The following is a 12,081-nucleotide window of genomic DNA, read 5'->3' on the forward strand; positions in this document are numbered from 1 at the left end:
TGCCTGCAGTTAGTCCTTTGTGTAGTGTTGAGACCTGAGCTTTCACCTCATCCATGTTAGGATGTCTACTGCTGTTGTCCTTGTTCAGATCATTGATGGGAATGTCTTTCTGTATGCTTTCTGTATGTATGTGTATGTGTATGTGTATGTATGTGGCTCTGATTGGCTGATAAATAAAACGCTGACTGGCCACTAGTCAGGCAGGAAGTATAGGTGGGATAAGCAGACAAGGAGAATTCTGGGAAAAGAAGGCTGTGTCAGGAGATGCCAGCCCGCTGTCCAGGGAGCAGCACGTAATGGCACACAGGTAAAGCCACAGAACATGTGGTGACATATAGATTAACAGAAATTGGCTGAGTTTAAGTGTAAGAGGTAGTCAGTAGTTAGCCTGAGCTAATGGCTGAGCAGTTTTACTTAATATAAGCCTCTGTGTGTTTACTTGGGTCTGAGTGGGTGCAGACCAGGTGGGACACAGAAAAACTTCTGGCTATAGGCAGTCATGTCAGTTGGGCTTCTTGGGTATAGGTTTTAACATTTCTTGGAGACATGATCTCACCACCAATATCATGCTTTTCTGGCTCTTATAGCTTTCCAGCCCCTCTTGCACAATGATCCCTGAGGTGCTGGAATTGTGTTGTAGACATATCTGAGTAACTGGACTCCATACTCCACATTTTGATCTTTTATGGCTCTCTATAATGGTTTCTGCCTCTTGCAAAGATAAGTTTTCATGATGAGGGCTTTTCTTAACAGGGAGAATTTGATTTTTTTGTATTATTTTTTTCAAAGAATGAGGGTATTAATCAGGGCACTGGGAGAAAAATACAAATCCTATTTGATTATAAAGAATAACCAACATTTTTGACACTCTTCAGAACAAAATATCCTAGTAAAGCCTCAATAATAACATTAGACAGTGTTCAACAGGGAGGAAGAAATTTTCTGTGTTCAGCACAGTACTTGAGTCATAGACTATGACACAGAACCCAGTCCTAGATGGGTGAGAAATAAGTACATGATGAATATCTGTCCTGATCATTTACATATACATTTTAACTCTAGATAAATAGATTTGGGGTTTTTTTTAGAAAGAGTAAGAGCAGCTTGATAAGTACATGATACATATTAAAATTCCCATGTGTCCAGTCCTGTTTACTAAAACAACAGAAAGTTTTAGTGGGTATTTGTAGAAATTTTAGTGGCATCATATTATAGATAAAGTTTGCTAAAGCGGAACAATGTGAATCTAATTCAATTTTTAACTTCGGGTTTCAGTAAACAACATTATACAGTAGTGCAGCAATATCATTCTCAGCACAGTGTGACTTCTTAAGGCTCTACAGATGACCAAATTTGGGGGTTAAGCAGGTTTATTTTTATTTTAAGTTTTATATAAAATTACTTTACTCAATACACTTAATGTCAACATTGGTCCTCTTAGCTGCCAGCTCTTCTCCTTAGTGCTGATCTTATACATGTGGCTCCCAACATACTTAATCAGTGTATGTTATTTTTTATAATGATTGATTGCACAGAGACATTCTTTGAAATAAGAAAATAAAAGATAATGGTGACAGATTTAAATGTGATGAACATACTTGAATTTACTTCTGGATACAGCTATAGTTACTCTAAAATTGGATGTTTGGAAAACAGAATATTCACTTATACCCATGAGCTAACTTTGAGTAGAGGAAAGAGACATTATACTCTACACTGTGTCACTCTCTCTACCTTTATAGGAAGAAATTTACCAGAACAATTAGAATACTTAATATAACTTTTAAAATATAAGTTATGTTACTACTTAAGACATAAGATGTGTTCTAGAATTTTTAACTTCACTTTTATAATTGTTCATTATAAAATACATTAACATAATCAGCCAACAGGAAATAAAAAGAAACACGTATTCTATTTCTTCATGGAAAAACGATGGGGAACTACCTTAGAAAGCAGGGAAATTTATTTAACTCTTTATTAAACTCTTTAAATTGAGAGGTGTGAATAATTCTTTTATCTACATCTTCACAAAGACCCATTCTGTCTTTTTCAAGACATAATAAACTAGTATTATAGTGCTTTCACGAATAGATGTATTAATAATAATATGCCATTTATATTCCGAGTCCAGCAAACCTCACCTTGAGGGACCCTTTGTCTCATTTACTTGAATCATTATTAGTCTAACTAACAGGATTTCAGTTTCCCTGTATCAGTGTCCTATTTCATTCTAATTTGTAACATCATAACCTTTGCTTAACCTCTCTTTCAGGGAAGTCTTGCAGTTCTTCTTCTACACTGAGAAACTGCATAAATATTTAAATGTTAATTCAGAGTATGTAAGAATGATGTCAAAGTGTCCCTTAGAGCCAAATTTTCATGGATTTCCAATAGTAGCAATATGAGATGACCTAAAAACCAAGAAGGTGTCAATTCCTCCTCTCAGACTAAAATGCTGTTTGTTCATGAAAGAACTTGAAAATATCTCAAAGGTCTAAAGTTGCTCTCCTTATAGCCCTTTCATTTTAAAGACAAATGGGAACTTGTCAAACAGCTCACAAAACTGTGCAAATAATTATGGAGATGCCAGTCAAGAGAGCTGCACTTCCTTACTTCTCAAACTGTGGCTTTGATAAGTCAAAAACTTTTCAACCTGCTTATCTGGTACATTAACGCCCACAAAATCCCTGAACTAATCATAGCATATGAAGCCATGTTGTCAAAATAAAAAAAAATTATAAAGGTATATATACTTGATATTAAATTAATTTTGGCAGTCATTCAAAGTGGTAATTTAAATGCTGAAGTGGAGATAAATGCTCCCATTATTAGGTAGATATTTTATTTTAAAAGACTAGTAGAATTCTTGACATGCCAAGAGATGAAATTTAAAAGCACCATATAGAGGATTTTAGATTTGACAAGATCACATATTCAATAATAAGTTGACATTCTAAATGAAAGATTGTATAATAAAAATGATGTTGGGCTTATCAATTTTCATCTTTTGTGTGATAATTTATAAGTAATAGCCTTTGGGTTAGAAAAACATGAAGATAAATATTGTTCCCTCTTCAATTTTACAGGGTTGCTCCTCTTAGTTCTCCTTCAGAGTTCTAGATTCTATTTAACTAAAGATTTGCAGGTTTGAGTACTTGTGATTTCTGTAGTGTGCTGTGGATGATTGATTGATAAATAAAGTACTGATTGGCCAGGAGCCAGGCAGGAAGTATAGGCAGAACAAGGAGAGAGGAGAACTTTGGGAAGTGGAAGGCTGAGGCAGAGAGACACTGCCAGCCCCCATGATGAGAAGCAGATGTTAAGATACCAGTAAGCCACGAGCCACGTGGCAACTTATAGATTAATAGATATGGGTTGATTTAAGATATAAGAACAGTTAGCAAGAAGCCTGCCATGGCCATACAGTTTATAAGAAATATAAGTCTCTGTGTGTTTACTTGGTTGTGTCAGAGAGGCTGCGGGACTGGCGGGTGAGAGAGATTTGTCCTGACAGTGGGCCAGGCAGGACCAGGAAAACTCCAGCTACAGTAGTGTATGTCCACTCTCTAATCCATGTTAGTTGATATTCAATGAAGCACACTGTCACTCAAATAACTGAAAGGCAGAGTTTAGATACACAATAAAGTGATAAAAATAATGTTACACAATACAGTATTGTTGGAGAATGATAGAGACAAAGGCCTGTTGTTTTGATAAGAGTATTGATGAAGCTAGCTGATTTAAAAGGAAATTAGCCCTGAATGGTTCAGATGACTTTGAGTAAAGTGAAACTAAAAGAATAACAGTTAAGGAATTCAAACATCTGAAAAATGTTATTGTATTTACAGAAGTAAGTCCTCCTAGCTAAAGCAAGAAGAGATAGCACATATGTAAGAAACTCAGATGTTTTGCCATTAATGCTCTATTGCCTATGTACTTCCTACTAGACATGCTTCACAAAGGAAGGAATTGAGGCTAAACATACTCAAAAATATTTCACTACTGATTAGCATACTGGAATCAATTCTACTCCTTAGAGATTAAGTCCACTCTTAATCTTACCAAACCACTTACACCAGGTGAATTCCATAGATTCAAACAGTTCCCAAAGGCAGGTCATCATGGAATTACTGGTGCTTTATTTTTGCCAACCACAGTAAAACATAATCAAAATTCAACTTGCTGTAATAGTTCATAAAATAAAGAAACCTTTATTTTATGTTGTATAAATTTATTATGAATATTTTATCATTTCCCTAGCTTTCTTTGTTGTATTAGTTTGTCTTTCTCTTTACATGATAAAAATACCATGACCAAACGCAACTTGGGAAGAAAAGGGGTTATTTGGCTTAATCTTTCTGGCCATGGTCCATCACTGACAGAAGTCGGGGCCGAAGCTCAATCGGGAACTGACACAGAAACCATAGGAGAACAGGGCTCACTGGCTCACTCCTTCTGGATTGTGCTGGGCCAGCTTTCTTGTGCAACCCAGGACCACCTGCCCAGAGATGATAACACTCACAGCAGGCAGGACCCTCCCACATCACTCAACAATCAGAATAATTACCCACAGATAAAGTCACAGGCCAATCTGACCTGGGCAATCCCTCCATGGAGACTCTTCTCAAGACTCTGGGTTGTATCATGTTGATAATGAAAATTAACCAGGACAGTCAATTCGGACGGAGTGTCTGCCTGAGAGTGGAATGCAAACTAAGCAGGAACTTAGGAATCCTATTTTCTACCACAGCTATCTCCCAGGGGATATTATGATGACTAAATCACTTGCAGGTAACTTTTTGAGAATCCTTTGTAATATATTTTTATGTATATTTAATAATACAAATGTATGTTAAAAGATGTGCTCTTAAGACTTATTTAGCAGTATAATGTTTTTTGATCCTACCAACATACATATTTAAAATAAGTATTTATTTTTCTCCATGAAAACCATATTTGATTCAGTCAACATATTATTTGATCAATAAAACTATATTCATCTAATCATTATAAGTCATTTAATATATTCATCTTATAATTACTGATAAGGCCATGTACAATTATGTTTCAAATGAACTGGTAGAAATTTAGACAAAAAAAAAAAAAATTAACCAGTTCCCAATGTCTGGTAGTAGGAAATGGGTACTTAATAATTGTCTATAACTTGAAAGTAAAAAAGAGATAGATTTCTGTGCCTTCAAAATACATTTGCAGGTCTTTGATTTAGTACCTAATCCTCCAAGAAAATTAGGGGAACAAAAAGCAGCTTGGAGTCAAGGCTTAATTTGTTTACTTTTGCCTATAAATAACTCTGTTATCTAGGGTATCGGGAAATGATATGTTCTGCTTAATCAAATATTCTGGCTAATAGATTATTAGTCTACTTAATTCCATGTATAAATCACTGATTATGAAAAATTAAACTGCAATCAAATATACTTAGCACAGAAACCAGACTCAGGGTAAATCATCATCTCTTCCTTGGTGATTCAAAATGCAACTTCTACACCTCACATTTCCCCTTACAGAAAACCTAACGTCCTGCTATATGGTAGTTTTGTTTTTCTTTTTAGTAAGAATTCTCACATTTGCTAGTGCATGCCTTTAATTACTAGCACTGAGGAGGCAGAGTCAGGCAGATCTCTGGGAGTTTGAGGACAGGCTGGTTGACATAGTGAGTTACAGGACAGCCAGGGCTACATAACAGAGATTCTGTCACACAAACAAAAACAAACAACAACAAGTTTCCAAATTCAATTTAGAAATGTTTAAGAATGACTAGGAATTTTTTTTATACAATATACTTTCATTATGTTTTTCCCTCCCCAAATTCCTCCCAGATCCTCCCCACCTCTCTACTCACTCAACTTTATGTTCATCTATCTATCTATCTATCTATCTATCTATCTATCTATCTGTCTGTCTGTCTGTCTATCTATCTATCTATCTATCTATCTCTATATCGATCTATGTATATATCTATCTCTCCCATTTGATCCCTAAAAGAACAAAAGAACCCCCAAAACCCAACACACACACACACACACACACACACACACACACACACACACACACACAAATGAAAATCAAACCAAACAAGCAAAAGACCAATAAGACAAATCATACCAAAACACAGAAAAATAAAGCAAAACCCATAGAAACACCACTGAGTACTTTTTGTGTTTGCCAACTATTCCTGGGCATGGGGCAGGTCCTGGAGTACAATTTATAGACCCAGTGAGACACCACTGGAGAAAACTGACTTTCAGTTTGCCAACAAGTATCAACTTCAGGTAGATCCCTTTCAGGCTAGGATTAGGGACCCATGTCTGCTTCTCCCTCACAGTTCAAGGACCATAACTGACTTAAATCTGTGCACATCTTGGGCGTAGCAAGATGCCATAGTCTCTGTGAGTGCCCATGGGCATCAGTCATGCTCTGTCTGAAAGACACTGTTTCCTTGAAGTCATCCATCACTTCTGATGCTTACAACGTTTCTGCCTCCTCTTCTTCATACATCTCTGAGTTTTGAGGGGAGGGGCTTGATGAGAACATCCTATTTAAGACTAAGTGCACCCAAGTGTTTCATTCTCTACACATTGTCCTATTGTGTGTCTCTGGGTTCTTTCCATTTACTTCAAGAAGAAGTTTCAATGATATGGGTTGAGCAGATCAAATCTGTGGGTTAAGCATTATGTCATTAGGAGTCATTTTATTTCTCTCTTTCTTTAGCAGAATAACAATAGTAGGTTTTGTCCAGGCCCATGACCTGTCTACTCTGAGGTTAGTGGTAACATTAGCAGTGTCATTTGTGGGCTCCACATTGTGGAACGGGTCTTAAACCCACTCCAAAAGTAGTTGGGTACTACCATAGCATTTCTGCCACTATGGTATCAGAATATCTTGCAGACAGGCAGGTCACTGTTATAGGTTACAGGATTTGTGAATGGATAATTTTGATGATTACCTTTCTCTGCTGGTATGTGAAACTACTTTACATTACTTTCAGTAGAGCTTAAGTTCTGGTTAGTCATCAGCACATTTTCTCTATTTTCGTTGACAAAAAATATTTTTAATTTCAGTAAAAAGGCCTTACCATCATGTTGTGGTACATAGCTAATAGCCTAGGCAATTGCCACCTGTGATATTTGGAGTTTTTCATGGTAGGCAAAGACTCAATAAGAGGAAATACATTCCAGGTAGTAGAAGTTTTACTTGGTGGCATAAAATGTCTAGTTCAGCAATGTCTACCCTAATATTTTGTGACTCAATTTAGATTTCTTTCATATATATATATGAAATATATATATATATAAATGCTTTTACATGTATATGTATGCTTTTACAATAGTAAGTTTCTGTGTTGTTTTTCCATGTTTCCATAATATATATGTATGTATATAATATATATGTATATGCTTTTCCAGTTGTAGGTTTCCATGGTATATCAAAATGCCTTTAGTGTCTTAGTGTTAGATGTATATCCCTATATACTCTCCTGTATCCTTCTTCCCCATTCCCTCCTGACTTAATCCTCCTATTCTAGTTTCCTCTTGTGTCTCCATAATAATATAGTCTATATCCACTTCCTTGGGTGATTCTCCTCCTTCCTAGAACCTCACTAGGTACCATAGCTCTGAAATTATTCAGATTGTAACACACATAATTCAAGCTTAAAAAAGCTAACATCCACATAAAAGAGAAAATATACAATGTTTGTCTTTTGGGGTCTGGGTTACTCCTCTCACAGTGATTTTTTTTTTTGTAGCTTCATTTATCTGTGAATTTCATAATTTAATTTTTCTAAACAACTAAAAATATTGTGTAAATGTGTCACATTGTCATTATCCATTCATTACTTGATTGATATATAGGTGATTTCCAGTTTCTGACTATTATGGATAGAGTAGCAATGAGCGTGGATGAACAAGTTTCTCTGAGTAGGGTATAGAGCTCTTTGTGTATATGCTCAAGAGTGGTGTAACTGGATCTTGAGGTAAATCCATTCCAAGCTTCCTGAGCAATGACCACACTGATTTCCATAGTGTCTGCTACAAGTTTTCAGTCCAATCAGCAATAGATGAGTGTCCCCCTTACTTCTCATCCTCACTAGCATGAGCTGTCATTTGTTTTATTGATCTTGGCCATTCTGACTGGGATAGGAAGAAATCTCAAAGTAATTTTAATTTGCTTTTCCCTGATGACTAAGGATGTCAAACATTTCTTTTAAGTCCTTCTAACCCTTTTTTCACCTTTTGAAACTCTCTGCTTTGTTTTGTACCCCATTTTTACTGGGTTATTTTTTCTTGATGTCTTTTTGTTGTTGCTGTTGGTTGGTTGGTTGGTTGGTTGGTTGGTTGGATTTTGTTGTTGTTGTTGTTGTTGTTCTTAATATGTTCTAGATATTAACCCTCTATCAGATATCTAATTGGTAAATATCTTTTCTCATTCTGTAGGCTGCAGCTTTGTCCAAATGTGCCTGGCTAATTCATCTCATATTGAGGTCCTTGATTCATTTGAAGTTGAGGTTTGTACAGGGTGACAGATGTAGATCTGTTTCCATTTTACTATTTACTTTTTTCCTGAAGAGGTGTTAGATTCTGTCAAAGGCCTTTCCTACTGAGATGATCATGTGATTTTTGCCTTTCAATCTGTTTAAGTGGTCATTTGAGTTCATTGAGTAACGTATATTAAACTATCTCTACATCTTTAAAATGGAGCCAATTTGATAGTGGTGGATAATCATTTTGATGTATTCTTGGATTCAGTTTGCAAGTATTTTATTGAATTTTACATCAATGTTCACAAGGGTTATATATTAATGATAGTTTTTGTTAAGCCTTTGTGAGGTTTAGCATGACAGGGTAATAGGTAATCAGGGCAACAGTAGTCTCATAAAAATAATTAGGAAATGTTTGCTCTGTTTCTATTTTGTGGGATAATTTGAAGAGTATTGGTGCTAATTCTTCTTTCAATGTATGATAGAACACTGAGCTGAAATCATCTGGCCCTTCGCTGATTTTGTTTGAGTTACTGTTAATACATGGGTTCTATTTCACTAGAAGTTATGGGTCTATTTAAATTGATTATTTGATCTTGGTTTAACTTTTGTAAATAGTATATCAAGATATGCATACATCTTTACTTAATAATCTGTCTTTTACGAAATTACCCAGGTGTTTTACTAGGTGCTCATTATGGACTACAAAGAAGAAGAGTGTGGTGGTCTGGGTGAGAATGGCATCATGGGCTCATGTATTTGAACAAGTCCACAGTTGGTGGACTCTTTGGGAAGGATTAGGAGGTGTGGTCTTGTTAGGAGAAGTGTGTCACTGTGGGCAGCCTTTGAGGTCTCAAAGGACTCATAAAACTCTCAGTGCATCCCTCTGTCTCTCTGCCCCATGCTTGTGGATCATGATGCGATCATTCAGCTCTTCCTGTCTCCATGCCTTTATTCCACTCTCATGGACTCTAACTCTCTGGAACAGCAGGCAAGCCCAATTAAACACCTTCTTTTATAAGTTGCCTTGGTCATGATGTTTTGTCACAGTAACGGGAAAATAACTAATACCTTGTGACCTAACCAGATTGTAAATGGACTGTGAGAATTTTTTTTTAATATTTAGGAATCCTCAAAAATGCTTTATTTATTCCTATGTCTAACTTTCCAAAATCATACTAATTCTTTTCTACAAACTGCCAAGCATATTTTCAAGCCATGTTTTTTAAATGGCTACACCACCATAGAACAATTCCATAAGTCTCTACAGAAAGTCTTTATCTGAGTTCTAAGTCCAACACAATTACATTTGTATTTTAAATGACAGTGTTTTGGCAGGACACCATCAACTTTTTATAAACCTACCACTGTAAAATAAAATCCTGTCAATTTTTATTAGGAGTCACACTGAAGAAGCCTTAGAAGCTGTTGATTTGAAGTACCTTCTGGTTAATTTTCTAGTGTTTCATTGTTTCATATCATCAGAACATTGAAGTCAAATCACACAAGTTACCTGACATGAAACATAACTTTCCCCTCAAAGCTGTGGTAACTCATACATTGCCTTCCATGTGTTGTCTCTAAAGTAATTACCTTATGGTGATGGTGATATAATGGGCTAGCCTGGAAATCTCCTAGAAGAAGTTGATTTTATGTGGTTTGTATCCCTGTTTTAAATATGTAAACACTTTGGTTTGCTCTCAGTAATCACTCTGTGATTTAGAATCTATAAATTGATACCAGTTTTTAAAATCTGTTTCAAGCCTATATTTAAAACTTTATCTCTTAGTTATTTATTTTTGAGATTACAATATAATTATATCCTTTCTTCTCTTTCCTCCCTCCAAATTCTCCCATATACCACTCCTTGGTGTCTTTCAGATTCATGGCATTTATTTTCATTAATTGGTGTTGCATGCATATTCCCATGTTGAAAACCTTTTTTGGAATGTAGCTTGTGTGTTCAGAGTAATACTGGAAGTTTTGCAGTGTTTTAGGAAATGTGCAACCTCTATGCTTTAAAATGTCTCTAGTCGTTTTTTTTTTTGTCTCAGAATTTTACATGTTTCTTCCATAAATATTTTCTATGTGATTAAATAAAATGAACATAGGATAGATTTCCCTCCACAGAGAATAAGCAATATAAGATGTTTTAAGAATTATTCTCCCCAAACCAGGAAATTTTTCTTCCATTCCTTTTTCTAATTTTTGTTGGAATGACCATAAGCAAAGTATTTAATCCTTAGGTTTCTGTCTCATCTGTGCTGTGGTTGATATAACAAGAATCAAATGTATTCAACATAAAAATACAACCAAAATATGAAGAGCTTTACAAATTTAAGAACTTTTTATTGCCTTGTTTTATTGTGGACATGTGAAACTTTAGTGTTTTGTTTTATTCAATTTTTACATGTATTTTCACAGTAGATTTGAGAGTGGAAAGTTTCTATAAGAGATTCTAAAATACTTAAGGTTTATAATGATCGTGTTTCCATTAAACATGTGTAGTTAATTAAATTATTCCACATGGTACCCAAATCATTAGTCTCTTAAATGTAGCAAGGAAGATTGTGAACTAATGGTGACAGACAAATACTCTACAAGGACACTTACTTTTCACAGAGTAAGTGTTCAGCTCTCATCATTACTACAAAATCCATTTGTCTTTTTTTCTTTTTGCCAAGAGTTCTAATTTAATTTTGAAATTTTAGAGAGATTTTTACAACTTCTGTGTGTGTGTGTTTATTTTATATATATTCTTTTTCTTTTCACAAAAATGCACAGTGCAAATTGACTGTCAAACGTTCACATCTAGTTCATTTAGCACAGAGCCCTGAATCACTGTCTTGGCAATAATGAATTTGCTTTCCAGATTAAATCAAACTAATTACATCCTGGTTAGTTGACTGTGAAGTCATATGACAACCACTTTTAATTTGTTTATGCCATATTAGTGATTGGTTAAAAGAAGATCTACCCATATGTTGCTCAGTAGAGAAGGTGGTTGCCATTATACACATTAACATACTCATGATTCAAAAATCCTGTGCCTGATGGATATATCCCTTCCTGTGAGGAAGGTCTGACCCAAAATGCTTATATTAGAGACAGCTCTTACTGCATCACACCAGGATGACCACCTGCAAACTCATAGTCATTTGTATGCTACAAACTTGTTACATTTTGTCAATACTACTTAGCATCCTTTAAAACAGAAGAGAAAGAGGGACAAAGTGAATTTATCATACCTAATACATGACATGAACATCTGCTCATAATAATCTAGGCAAAATTGCTTTAAGTCTATCAGACACAAAAAGAATTTAAATGGCGCAAGACGAAGCATCCAGATTGATGATGGGTGCTGAAAGAATGTCACTGAGTTACTTCATTTTTTTTTTATCATCTGCTAGCCATGTCCATAATTCTGGTCTTAAATCCAGTCGTGGGACTGTCAAGATGACATGTGATGCACTTGTCCGTACACCTTGGCCTGGATACTGCATGCAGAAATAAGAGTTGTTGTGAGAATTCTTTCTCTATGTTCTTCCTGCTTTAAGTGCCCTTCTCATTTTCAT

The sequence above is a fragment of the Peromyscus eremicus genome, chromosome 13 (assembly GCF_949786415.1).
Source record: "Peromyscus eremicus chromosome 13, PerEre_H2_v1, whole genome shotgun sequence".
In the NCBI taxonomy this organism is placed as follows: domain Eukaryota; kingdom Metazoa; phylum Chordata; class Mammalia; order Rodentia; family Cricetidae; genus Peromyscus; species Peromyscus eremicus.